Genomic DNA, 14,817 nt, shown 5'->3' with positions numbered 1-14,817 from the left:
CAAGAGCTCTCCCGAGTTTGCCCTGGTTCAAACTCTGAGATTTACGGTAATGGCCGCTCGTCGGTACTCGGGGCTCTCGTGGACATTTTTCAACATGTCTTCCCGAGCTTACCTGCCGTTAGTGTAACGAGCCGCTAAGGGACGTCCCCGAGCTCCGACGTACCCGCTACGTTCATTCTCCGTGCTTACCACGAGTTTGATTTTTTGAAAACTCGGGAGAGCTCTTGGAATGAACTCGTACCGTGGGACGGGCCATAACCAGTCAGCTGAAATACAATACATGATTACAATCGACCCATTCGCAGTGTACAGATACATGATAAAGGGAATAACGTTTAGTGCAAGGTAAAGCCAGAAAAGTAACTGGATGTTTTCAAGAGAGAGTTAGATATCGCTCATTGGGCTAATGGAATCAAGGGATATGGGGAGAAAGCTGGAATGGAGTACTGATTTAGAATGATCAGCTGATATTGAATGGCATTGAATTGGTGGCTCGAAGGGCCGAATGGCCTGCTCCTGCACCTATTTTCTAAGTTTCTAATTCCGAGTGTCACCAATGAGGTAGATAGTAGTTCAGGACCACTCTCTAGCTGTGGTAAGTTGATTCAGTTGCCTGATAACAGCTGGGAAGAAGCTGTCCCTGAATCTGGATGTGTGCGTTTTCATGCCCGAGAGGAGAGGGGAGAAGAGGGAGTGGCCAGGGTGCGACTCGTCCTTGATTATGCTGCTGGCCTTGCCGAGGCAGCGTGCGGTATAACAGTTAAGTCAAGTAGAGTTTATCGTCTAAAGAAGGGTCTCGACCCGAAAGGTCACCTATTCCTTCTCTCCAGAGATGCTGCCTGTCCCGCTGAGCTACTCCAGCACATTGTGTCTATCTACAGTTTATCATCAAATGCACAACGTGGTGAGATAGAGTCAACTCCGCCATTCGATCATACAATAGCTGATCTATTATTTCCTCTCAACCCCATTCTCCTGCCTTCTTCCCATAACCTTTGACGCCTTTCCTAATCACCAACCGATCAATCTCCACCTGAAAATTACCCAAAGCCTCACCGGCCGTCCTTGGTCCTGTTGACATTGAGAGGGAAGTTGTTGCTCAACCAAGTGTCCTGTCTCTCAATAGACAATAGACAATAGACAATAGGTGCAGGAGTAGGCCATTCGGCCCTTCAAGCCAGCACCGCCATTCAATGTGATCATGGCTGATCATCCCCAATCAGTACCCCGTTCCTGCCTTCTACCCATATCCCCTGACTCCGCTATTTTTAAGAACCCTATCTAGCTCTCTCTTGAAAGTATCCAGAGAACCGGCCTCCACCTGAGGCAGAGAATTCCACAGTCTCACAACCGTGAGAAAAAGTGTTTCCTCGCCTCCTTTCTAAATGGCTTACCCCACATTCTTAAAGAATTCTCTGCTGCACGCTGACTCACCACCACCCGTGATTTAGCCAACAACACTGGTGTCAGTAGCAAATTTATGGATGGCGTTTGGAGCTGTGTTTAGCCGCACAGTCGTGGGTGTGAATAGAGTAGATGAGGGGGAGAAGCACGCAGCCTCAAGATGTACCTGGTTTAATAGTCAGTGATACATAGATGTTGTTACTGGCCACACTGATTTCTCCCATTATTCTGTCCCTCTTTCCCCACCTACTTTGATAGAGTGGATGTGGAGATAGTGCAGATGTGGAGAGGGTGCAGATGTGGAGAGAGTGACGAATCGGTGGAATTCATTGATTATTACGGGTTCATTAATTCATTTTGCTTATCCTTCACTTCTTTTCCCTCTTTATCTTACACCCTGTGACCCTTTTGCCTCCTTTCTGCCTTCGTGTCCCCTTTTGTAATCCATTTATCTCCTTTTCATCTCGAGACATTATCTACCCGTCTGGAAATTATACACCTGTATCCAGCCTGTATCCTGCCTTTACTGTCCAGACATTTGTCCTACCCCCAACTCTTTTCCAACTTTCTCCCCTCCAGACTGAGGATCAGTCTGAAGAAGGGTTACGACCCAAATCGTCGCCTATCCATGGCCTCCAGAGACTCTTGAGGCTGAGTTACTCCGGCACGTTGCGTTCTACGCAAGATTCCAGCATCTGCAGTTCCTTGTGTCTCTTTCATTGAGGTCTTGTTGTTCAAAGGCAAATTTCGTTCATTTTTGTCATGTGTGCGGAGGGACAGCGAAAAGCTGTTTTGTTGCATGCTAACCAGTCAACAAAATGACTATAGACGATTACAATCCAGCCATCCACATGGTACAAGATACGGGATAGATGGTAGAATGTTTAGTGCAAGATGAAGTCCAATTAAATATACTAGTCCAATTAAAGGTGTCACAGAAGGAGTGTGCAGATGTGACATATATTTATTCTGTTAAATAATAGACATATTTATTCAAATGCATTTTTTTTTTCAATTACATTAAGATTTCTGAGTACTATACAGCTCAGTGTAATGACGTTGTGATCTGCAGGGGTACCGATGTAGCCCTGTAATAACAAGCAGCTATTTCTGTCCTTAGAGACCAAATCCATCAGCTCCTTCATATCTTCTGCTAAAGAACTCCCTAGATAATGACCTCTTTCCACAGAGGCATAGACACATAAAAAGAGCAGGAGCTGTCCAACACATATATATTCTGGGGCGGCTTAAAGTTGTCCAGAGAGAGTTAGATAACGATGGAAGAAAGGCAGAATGAGTTCACGTCAGTTGGAACTATTCCACTCAGGGTACACTGGTGCAAGCAAATAGTAACAAAGACATGAAAAGTTAATAGGTGAGCAAGTACTCAAATACTCTGGCCTTGTTTGGCCAAATGCACCAACCATTATTTTAATGCTCTGTGAATATCATGGCTACACAGACGTAGAGTGTTACGGAATTAAAAATGTATGAGCATTATCAACTAAGCCAAATGTAGATGTCAGACACTTAAATAATACAAGTGTGAAGCTGTTAGCCATTTTGCTACAAAGACCAGGCAGTGTTTTAAAATGGTTTGCAAGATCATGTCATTCCTTCTCATGCCCTGTTCCTGCAAACTATTGGAAAGAAGCAGTCACTGTAATATATCGAATAAACTCTTATTTCTTCCACAGGGGTCAGAATAATCAAAGCCAAATGCTGACCCTCCCCTTTCTTCTGAAAATAATTGAAAACTTACCGCATGGAATTAGAGATTCATGGGCGGCCCATGGGCGGTAGAGGTGCTGCCTTTACAGCACCAGAGACCCCGGTTCGATCCTGACTGCGGGTGCTATCTATACGGAGTTTGTACACTCTCCCTGTGACCGCGTGGGTTTTCTCCGGTTTCCTCCCACATTCCCAACTCATGCAGGTTTCCAAGTTAATTGGCTTCTGTAAAATTTCCCTAGTGCGTAGGATGGAACTGGTGTGCGGGGATCGCAGGTCGGCTCGGACCCGGTGGGCCGAAGGGCTTGTTTCCACGCTGTACCTCTAAAACTAGAAAAAACTGAAACCAAAAGGCAAGTTACTCCCTTTGAATTTTCTTCCAGCAAGGACTGCGTTTTAAAAAATATATATAGAGAAGTATTTTGCAGTTCAAAGCTAGCAGGGAAATATAACTGGAGCACTAGTACATGGTCTCAGAACTCAACCTGAAGTAGTTTTTTTAATATAATTTGGCTTCAATCCGAGGTAATAACTCAATTCCACATTAAGGAAGGTGAGGATGTGAAGAGTGAAGAGTGAATCGTGACAAAATCAGAGATATTTCCAATTTTCCATCTCTGTAGGCCAGTGAATGGAAAATTAGGTGTTGAGTTTCCTGGTAAGTTCCTCACAGAATGATGTAGGATCTCAGATGCTAAACCTGGAGCCAGAGGATTTAATAGAATGCGAATCTGAAGACGAATTGGGCTCCCTAAATGAGCACACCATGATCTCTCTTGGCAAGGCAGCATGGAACTGTGCGATTAATTCATGAATGAAGTTACATGTTCCTCACGCATCCTTTGCTGGCAGAAAAAGAAAGTATTGTTGATCTTGGAACGAAAAAAAAAATCTATCTTGTCGCTGGTGGATTTTGCAGCCTAAATTATGAACACGATATACCACGTGTAATTCTTTCCTGTAACATAAAACTACTGTGGACTGTGGAAATATAAACTCTAAACAGAACATGGTGGGCATAGGTAACAGATGAGGTGGCATCTGTGAAGAGGGAAGCAGGGCAGATAATGGGCCAACGAATAAAAACAACATTTGAATCTAGAAGGAATTGTTAATGCAGAAGCATTACCAGTGTAGTTCCTCCAGACCCATCTGTTCTTTATTTTTACATCAGCCCTCCCTATTGTTATCCATCATTATCCCTGTTCTCCTTTAGACTTGACTCTGATCTTCTCAGTGCTTCTTTTTGTTCTTTCTCTTATATATATTTTCCAATTATAAAGATTATATATAATTTCCATTATAAAGAAAGCACATCAACGCCTCTACTTCCTGAGAAGATTACGGAGAGTCGGTATGTCAAGGAGGGCTCTCTCGAACTTCTACAGGTGCACGGTAGAGAGCATGCTGACCGGTTGCATCGTGGCTTGGTTCGGCAGCTTAAGCGCCCAGGAGCGGGAAAGACTACAAAAAGTACCTTCTACCTGAAGATAGCAGGGAGATGAGTGAGTGGCCAGGATGGTGTGGATCCTTGATGATACTGCCAGCCTTTTTGAGGCAGCGACTGTGATAGATCCCCTCGATGGTAGGGAGGTCAGAGCCGATGATGGACTGGGCAGCGTTTACAACTTTTTGCAGTCTTTTACGCTCCTGGGCGCTCAAGTTGCCGAACCAAGCCACGATGCAACCGGTCAGCATGCGCTCTACCGTGCACCTGTAGATGTTCGAGAGAGTCCTCCTTGACATGCCGACTCTCCGTAAACTTCTCAGGAAGTAGAGGCGCTGATGTGCTTTCTTTATAATTGCATCAGTGTTCTCGGACCAGGAGAGATCTTCGGAGATGTGCACGCCCAGGAATTTGAAATTCTTGACTCTTCCACCATCGACCCGTTGATATAAACGGGACTGTGGGCGTGATCGAATGGCAATGCAGACCCGGATGGGCCGAATGGCCTAATTCTGCTCCTATGTCTTATAGTCTTATCAATCCAGAATCGTATCCATCCTTCCTCAACCTCCTTGCAAAATGAAACTGAATTGTTTGCTGAGTTCTGACAAAGGGTCTTTGACCAGAAACGGTTATTTTGTTTCTCTTCCCTCAGATGCTGACTGACCCGCTGTGTCATTCCAGCAATTGTTTTTAGAACAGGTTCTGGTCTCGCTGATTAGTTTGAGCAACTATGTCATTTCCTGAACCAAGAAATGACTTTCTTTGTCAAAAGAAAATGTTGTTTCTTTATTCAGAGCTAAGTTTAGACTTTTCCACCTAGATTCTGGAACAGATTTAGCCGGCAGCACCGAGAGCTGACTGCTTGAATCTTAATCATGTGAAAGAACACAAGATAATAGGGGAAATGAGAAATCTGTCCAACTGGTCACATTTAAAGTGTGTGCAGAGTCTGTTATGGCTGTGGAGTAAATCTGAATACTTTCTCAGAACACGGGTACAGGAGCGCAGGATTCAGGAGCGCAGCTGGTAGAGTTCTGCCGCACAGCGCCAGAGACCCGGGTTCGACACTGGCCTCGAGCGCTGTCTGTGCGGTGTTTGCACGCACCCCCAGCGCTTAGTACTTAATTATAGTTACAGTGTAGAACCAGGACCTTCGACCCACCGAGTCCATGCTGACACGGTAGAGGCAGGAAACATGTTCCCGATGTTGGGGGAGTCCAGAACCAGGGGCCACTGTTTAAGAATAAGGGGTAAGCCATTTCGGACGGAGATGAGGAAACACTTTTTCACTAAGAAAGTTGTGAATTTGTAGAATTCTCTGCCTCAGAGGGCGGTGGAGGCCGGTTCTCTGGATACTTTCATGAGAGAGCTTGATAGGGCTCTTAAAGATAGCGGAGTCAGGGGATATGGGGAGAAGGCAGGAACGAGATACAGATTGGGGATGATCAGCCATGATCACATTGAATGGCGGTGCTGGCTAGAAGGGCCGAATGGCCTACTCCTGCAGCTATTGTCTATTGTCTATTGACCATCGAACGGTCTTGACCTGAAACGTCACCTATTCCTTTTCCTCAGAGATGTTGCCTGACCCACTGAGTTATTCCAGCATTTTGTGTCTATCACCTGTTCACACTAGTACCATGTTATTCTACTTTCTCATCCACACGCTACACATTTGCGGCTATTTACAAAGGCCGGTTAACCTACAAACCAGCATGCCTCTGGGATGTGGGAGGAAATCGAAGCACCCGGAGGAAACCCATGCAGTCACATGGTGAACGTGCAAACTCCACACTGACAGCACCCCAAGTCAGGATGGAACCCAGGTCTCTGGAACTCTAAGGCAGCAGCTCTACCAGCTGTGCCACAGTGACCATATAGGCTTAAGTGGGATAAACTGAGATAACGTGGAACTAGTGTGAACAGGTGATGGATGGTCAGCGTTGCCTCGGTGGGCCGAAGGGCCTGTTTCCATGCTGTGTATCTGTGTATCACTAAGTATGTACTCGGTACAGGCAAAGTACAGGCTGGAGTAACTCAGCGGGTCAGGCAGCAACTCTGGAGAACATGGATATGTGGCACTTCTTCAGACTGTTTATGGTGGGAGAGGGGGGTTTAAGAAAGCTGGAAAGGAGATGGGACAGGACAAAGATGCGGCTCCCACACCACAAAAATCAGGAGAAAGAAATACATAAACTTAGAGAACAAAACAATGTTTTTGGATAGGTTGACAGAATAACAAGTAAATAAACTCACAAGTTTCTGCAGCCTTCTCAGTAAGAGAAATACAGGGAAGTACCTGTGTACAAAGAATTGAGAGTGAAGTTATTTGCAATTGTAGCAGGTTTGGTAATGTGAAGGGCAGGATATTTCACAGGTACATGTAACTGTGAGGCCAATGCCTTTCAGCATCAGGAAGCTATGCAATATTATTTTTCACCTACAAAAATTATTTGGTATGTTTTTTTCAATGTAGTACAATTATAGCCAAACACATTGACTCCAAAGTGCATGAACTATCGGGGGGGGGGATTTGGATGCGGATGTGCCCTGGTATCTCGATGCACGATTAACGTCGGTGTATGACCCATTGCAGCTTGCACATTAAGCTTGTGCTCTCACTTCATTATTATTCAGTGTAAATGCATGCAGCCGAAATTCTTAAAATCACTCACAGTAAAAATGAGGTTAATTGCCATATCAGGTGAAGGTTTTTTTTTAATGAAATAGATAAGTGCAATCAAGTGTCCTTGTTTGCATCAGCGCGCTGCTGAACTAAAGTTGCACACACTTCCCGGGGAAGGCAAGAATTCTCTACAAACTACAGGCATTGTCTTAGATACACAAAACGTTGGAGCAACTCAGCAGGACAGGCAGCATCTCTGGAGAGAAGGAATGGGTGACGCTTCGTGTCGAGACCCTTCTTCAGACTGAAGAAGAGTCTCACTTCGAAACGTCACCCATTCCTTCTTTCCCTGTCCCACTGAGTTCCTCCAGCTTTTTGTGTCTATCTTCAGTGTAAACCAGCATCTGCAGTTCCTTCCTACACAATCTTCATATGTTCATAATCTATAGGGCAAACAAGACAATACCTGTGAAGGAAAGAACTTCTTCTTCTTCTTCTTCTTCTTCTTCTTGCGTATGGCGTGCACAGCCTAAAGTTGTAGGACAACTTGCTCTATTTGATCTTATTTGTTTGTGCACGCCGGGTCGATTGCATTCGTCGAAACAGGGCGGACCACGCGATGGTTTCAATCTTCCACCCCAAGGAAGGAACTGCAGATGCTAGTTTACACCGAAGATAGACACCGGGTCAGGCAGTATCTCTGGAGAAAAGGAATATGCGATGTTTCGGATTGAGACCCTACTTCAGACTGAGAGTCTGGGGAAAGGGACAAGAGACAAGACAAGAGACATTTATTGTCACATGCACCAATTGGTACAGTGAAATTTGTGGTCACCATACAGCCATACGAATAAAATAAAGAACACAGAACACGATAGTCTATAACATAAACATCCCCACACAGCAGAATCAAAGTTTCCCACTGTGAGGGAAGGCACCAAAGTTCAGTCATCCTCCTCTTTGATGTTCTTTGATGTTCACCCGTGGTCGGGGCCTCCCGGAGCCCCTATCAGTTGCCGCTACGGGCGGCCTGATGTTCAGGCCCTCTCACCGGGATGATGGAACTCCGACGTCGGAACGGAAGAACATCCTCAGCGGCTTGGACTTCCGAATCGGCCATTTCCTACCGGAGACCGTGGCTCCCGAAGTCCACAGACCAAGCTGGGCGGAGATCCAACGCTGGCGACCCCCGGCAAAGGATCCCAGGACTCTGCGATGTTGGTCAGCGCCGCCCGTGGCTGGGAGCTCTGCAACCACAGCTCCGCGGTGTTGAACCAGCAGGCCCAACACTCCGGAGCTTCAAACGGCGATCCCAGGTAAGGCATCCCCCGCTTCGCGGTGTATCCAGCGCTGCGCTGCCGCTGAAGCTCTGGTCCAGTCCACGGCAGGAAAGGCCGCGCCAATCCAGTTGGTAGGCTGCGAGGAGGGGGGGGGGGGGGGGGGGGGGGGGGGCGAGGATGCAACTATTCTCCAAGTGACTGGGAAACGGTCGGAGTGACTGGGGGGAAGTCGGAGAGCCTGTTTCAATGCTATAAACTCAATGAAACATCATGTATACAGAAACCATTAAGTACAATCACAATTGTTAGACCCCAATTAGAGTATGGCATGTAATTCAGGTCGCTTTGTGTTGGGGAGGATGTGAAAGTCCCAGACATGGTAAAAGAAAGACGTACTTGAGTGGTTCCTCCGATGAGTCAAGTTTAGTTTTGTTTAGAAATACGGAAAAGTGAGAAGTACTTTTCTCCTGGATATATGGAATCTGCAGTGTGGGAGTTCACAGGCAATGCTAATTTAATATCTCTTTGCATAACAGTCCTCACTTGACTTTATTGTGACTGCAGCAGCTGGCAAATTTCCGCAGGGATCTCTTTGTTCAACAAACAGAAGCCGCCTGCACTGTTCCCAGTCGAGACGGACAAAGGGACATTATTCCCGGAAGAGATATGGTAGATGCGGCCTTCATGTGAACGATTCTCAACCATCTAATGGCATGGAGAAGTGTGCTATTTCTCCACAAACTTGCACTCACTTTTAGAAAGCTGAACTTTCTTCTTCCTGTCACATTGCACTGTAAGCGTGCTGTGGCACTAACGTTTATGTAATAGAGAAGGCTTGAAGTCAGTTTAGACTTCTTCACAGCTGTTATCAGGCATCTAAACCAAAATAACAACAGCCAGAGAGCAGTCCTGACCTACCATCTATCTTATTGGAGACCCTTGGACCCTCTTTAATCGGACTTTACTGGACTGCGGTTCAGTCTAGTTCATTGTAACGTGTACCAAAGTGCAGTGAAAAGCTCTTGCTGCAGTGAAAGACTTTACCTTGAACGAAACGTCATTCCCTTTAACCTGTATCTGTTCAGTGTGGACGGCTGTAATCATGTATAGTCTTTTTACTGATTGGACAGCAGGCAACACAAATAAAAGGTTTTCACTGTACATGTGACAATAATAAAAATAAAAATAAAAATTAAAGAAAAAACTGACCATCCCGGAGGAGCTTAAAGAGCTGAAAGCAGCAGGCACCGACCGCTCTATACAAGCCAACAGCTTAGAAATCTTGTTATTAAGTAATGATGCTTTAAACAGTGCACAGAGGTGAGGAATGTCAGACCTTTCATAGCTCTGAATGAATCTGTGGAATTCTCTGCCACAGAAGGCAGTGGAGGCCAATTCACTTGATGTCTTCAAGACTTCTTCTTGCAAATGAAACACAAAGGGATACTTAGATCTCAAGCCGGGTGTTGAGCAGCCAGGTTGTTGGCTCTGTTGGCGTCAATGTCTGCCAGGCCCTGACACAGCTCCATTTGGTGGGTGGTAGAGCGGGCACCCAGAGATGACATGGTTGGCTGTCTGTTGTTCTGCTCCGCATTCACAGGCTGGGCTCTGGCGGAGTCCCCTAGAGAGAGTTAGATATAGCTCTTCGGGCTAACGGAATCAAGGAAGAAAGCAGGAAATGGGGTATTGATTTTGGATGATCAGCCATGATCATATTGAATGGCAGTGCTGGCTCGTAGGGCTGAATGGCCTACTCCTGCACCTATTTTCTATGTTTCTATATTTCTATGAATGCTGATTCTGACATGCAAGTGGAAATCAAGAAATTAGCTGCATGGGTGCCATCCAATTAGCTCCACAGATATTAAATTATGCTGCAACTTTATAGAACTTTGGTTAGGTTACATTTGGAATATTGCGTGCATTTCTGGTTTCTCTAAACTAAACTAAACTAAACTAAATTAAATTTACGATTCAAAAACCTATTAATCTCTTAAAAATACCCAAAGACGGCGTCCACAGCCGTCTATGGCAATGAATTCCGCAGATTCACCATCCTCTGGCTAAAGAAATTTCTCCTCATTTCCGTTCTAAAGGACTAGGGTCAGTCTTTTATAGAGGCCAAACCCGCACGTTTTAGGGATGTGGGTGGAATCCAGAGCACCCGAGGGAAACCCACGTGGTCACAGGGAGAACGTGCAAACTCCACGTTTGCATAGTAAGCACCTGTGGTCAGCTACGTCACCCTGCCACTTTACTGTGGGTCAGAGGCACAAAAAGTCTGGACTAGACTTTCTTCTCTCAAAGGTATTAACAAGCTAAGCGAGTTTGTATAACAAATAAAGGGTTTCATGTTAGTCTTGATTGGTGTTGGCTCTTTAATTCCATATTTATTTAATTAAATGAATGTAAAAGCTCCATAGTGGGATGTGAAATAATCTCTATGAATCATTAGTCAAATAACATAATGATGTTGCCATATCCTGCAGACATTATGAACCATTCCACTGCTTGAAACTATGCCAGAACTTTAGCGTGGCATGGTGGATCAGCGGTAGAGCTGCTGCCTTACAGCGCCAGAAACCCAGGTTCGATCCTGACTACGGGTGCTGTCTGTACGGATTTTGCACATTCTCCCTGTGACCTGTGTGGGCTTTTCCCCCCCGAGATCTTCGTTTTCCTCCCACACTCCAAAGACGTACAGGTTTGTAAGTTAATTAGCCTGGTATAAATGTAAAATTGGCACTATTGTGTTTTGGATAGTCTTAGATCACTGGTCGGCACGGACTCAGTGGGCCGAGGGGCCTGTTTCCGCGCTGTATCTCTAAACTAAACTAAAACTAAACTATAAATTCTATTGTCCTGGACGCTTAAACTGTACTCTGATATTACTTGCTTTGATTAATTTACTGTTACAAAGATATTTAAGCAGTAAAACTAACAAAGGAAATTATGCCAATATTAAGAAACAAAAATGAGGGACTGCCAATGTTGGTCTACAAAACCGTTCCTCTCTTCTAGCTTTCTCTCCCCCCCCACCCCTACAATCAGTCTAAAGAAGACCAAGACATCACCTATCCACTTCCAGTGATGTTGCCTGGCCTGCTGAGTTGCTCCAGCACTTTGTGTCTTTTTATGCCAATATTAACTGAGATCCATCTGCCTGCTCTTAGTTTCTCTGTAGTTTACATATAAAAATCATTATTTGAGTCACAACTGACCAAAAAGGAAAGCAACCTGACTTTTCCATAAAAATGGACTCAAATTCACTCCATTAAGCTAAGTTATTTCATTCAGAGGGTGGTGGGTATGTGGAACGAGCTGCCAGAGGAGGTAGTTGAGGCAGGCACCATAACACCATTTAAAAGATGGATAGGTACATGGATAAGAAAGGTTTAGAAGGATACGGGGTAAATGCAGGCAAATAGGACGAGCATCTTGGTTGGCATGATCGAATGGAGCTGAAGGGCCTGTTTCCCTGCTGTGTGACTCTAATACGGCACGAGTTATTTAAAATGTTATTGTTGATATGGCTTGTCATATAAGGATATCTTCAATTGATTTTTAACTGTTCTCAATAACAATGTACCAAAACGGCTAATTCCTTGTAAGGCAATAATATTTTATGTGAATTGTATTAAAATTGATAGATTTAGGGGGACATATATCACCATGAATCTTTTGGGCTCAACTGCTAGATTCTGTGTGCACGTGAAAATAAATACATAAGATTACCATGCAAACTGATAATGGTTAGAATTGCCATAAAAAGTGAATGAAATGTGTATGTCAAAGTAAAAATATAAGATTACCATGCAAACATAAAATGGTTATAAGTGCCATGAAAAGATAATAAATGAAGAATTCCCATAAAATTCCTGAAGGGGTTTCACAGTCTAGCAATGTACAATTACATTTTATGTTTAGGAAAGGTCATCTGCTCAAAGAACACATTTACATTTGTCTGGATAGAGTGGATGTGAAGAGGATTTTTCTACTAGTGAGAGAGTCTAGGACCAGAGGCTGTAGCCTTAGAATAAAAGGACGTTAGAAAGATGAGGAGGAATTTCTTTAGTCAGCCAAATCAATGGATACTTTTAAGGCAGAGATTGATAGATTATTGACGAGTATGGGTTATGGGGAGAAGGCAGGAGAATGGAGTTGAGAGAGAAAAACAGATCAGCCAATATTGAATGGTGGTGTAGACTTGATGGGACGAATGGCCCGATTCTACTATAACTTATGAACTTATGAAGACAGGAGAAGGTTAACCATTGAACAGTGCTAGAAAACAAAAAAACTGCAGATGCTGAGACCTCAAACAAAAATTTGCTTCAGAAATAACGTTAAGCTGCATTTCATTCAGTTCAGACTTTATTGAACAAAAATGCCGCAAAAACAGATTGACCAGCTAAAGAGTATATTGAAGATACACAAAATGCTGGAGTAACTCAGCGGGACCAGCAGCATCTCTGGAGAGAAGGAATGGGTGACGTTTCGGGTCAAGACCCTTCTTCGGAATGATGTCAGCTAAGTCAGCATAATAAGAATCTTATTTAAAAGCTTCCGGAAGGATGATGAGCAGTCTTACGCAGAGACCAGAAGACCATAAGATATAAGAGCAGAATCAGGCGATCCAGCCCATCGAGTCTCCTCTGCCATTTGATCATAATAATAATAATAATGGATGGGATTTATATAGCGCCTTTCTAGAATACTCAAGGCGCTTTACATCGCATTATTCATACATTCCTCAGTCACACTCGGTGATGGTGAGCTACTTCTGTAGCCACAGCTGCCCTGGGGCAGACTGACGGAAGCGTGGCTGCTAATCTGCGCCTACGGCCCCTCCGACCACCACCAATCACTCACACACATTCACACACAGGCAAAGGTGGGTGAAGTGTCTTGCCCAAGGACACAACGACAGTATGCACTCCAAGCGGGATTCGAACCGGCTACCTTCCGGTCGCCAGCCGAACACTTAGCCCATTGTGCCATGCGTCTATATTTCCCTCCCAAGTTGCAACCCATTCTCCTGCCTTCTCCCTGGAACCTTTGCCCAGACAATGTGTGGACAAAATGGAACCCCACTCCAAAGCCATGGGAGATGGAGACTAGAGATATGGAAGGGCAAGCTGTGAAAACAACAGATCAAAGCAGATGATGATAAGAAAATATAAAATAGTTGATTGTTGAGACCCTTCTTCAGACTGGTGTCACGGGATTGGGCAGTACATAGATAAGGAAGTGTGTATATATAAGAAAGAGTAGGGTGTGAAAACAGGACACGTGTAAATGTGTTCTTTGAGCTGATGACCTTTCCTAGACAGAAATCTTAATTGTACATTGCTAGACTATAAAAACAATTCAGGAATTTCACTCTGACAATGGAGGAGGCCCAGGACAGAAAGATCAGTGTGGGAATGGGAGGGCGAGTTAAAGTATTGAAATATATATATATAAAGATATACAGTAAATATAAAGAATATATCGTGCAATTGGACATGGAGAGACTTAATTACATTCCCACTAAACAAGTTTATATGTGGTCCTGCTATGCAATACTTCACTTTAATTAAATTACACAAAACTATATAGGTAGTTATAATGTCTGAATTTTTACATATCTTGAGACATCTTTCAGTGATGGCATCCATTTAACAGTACAAGTTGTTCATTTTATTTGATATGTTATTGCAAGCAATTACATGTCACACAAGATAATGAGACAATAAAATTGTGTAACAATCATTCTCAAATTTTAGAAAGTTTGGGCCAGTATTATGTAAAGATTCTGCGTCATGTTTAGTTTCTTTTTTTAAATCCACCTGTTTGATATGGTCAAATATTCATCTAAGTCTAAGAAAGAAGTACGTGTAGGAAGGAACTGCAGATGCTGGTTTCCACCGAAGGTAGAGGCAAAATACTGGAGTAACTCAGCGGGTCAGGCAGCGTCTCTGAAGAGAAGGGATGGGTGACGATTTGGGTCAAGACCCCTCTTCAGACTGAGAGTCAGGGGGAGAGGAAGACTAGAGATATGGGAGGGTAAGGTGTGAAAACGAGACATCAAAAGGGACATGTAGAATGGATCATTGGCAGTAAGGGGAGGGTGACAACGAGGCATGCAATCAGTAAAATGTCATCAGGAGGAAGAAAGGAGCATGTTGAATTCTCTGTAATAAATATGTTGAACAAACCACAAAGTGACAGAGGAACTACGGCCAGGCAGCATATGTGGAGGCAACGTCAGATAACATTTTGGGCTGGGACCATCATATCATCACACAGACAGATAGACTAACACTCTGAAGAAGGGTCACGAC

This window comes from Amblyraja radiata, chromosome 18 (assembly GCF_010909765.2).
Source record: "Amblyraja radiata isolate CabotCenter1 chromosome 18, sAmbRad1.1.pri, whole genome shotgun sequence".
Classification (NCBI taxonomy): Eukaryota; Metazoa; Chordata; class Chondrichthyes; order Rajiformes; family Rajidae; genus Amblyraja; species Amblyraja radiata.
This window is presented reverse-complemented; position numbering follows the sequence as displayed.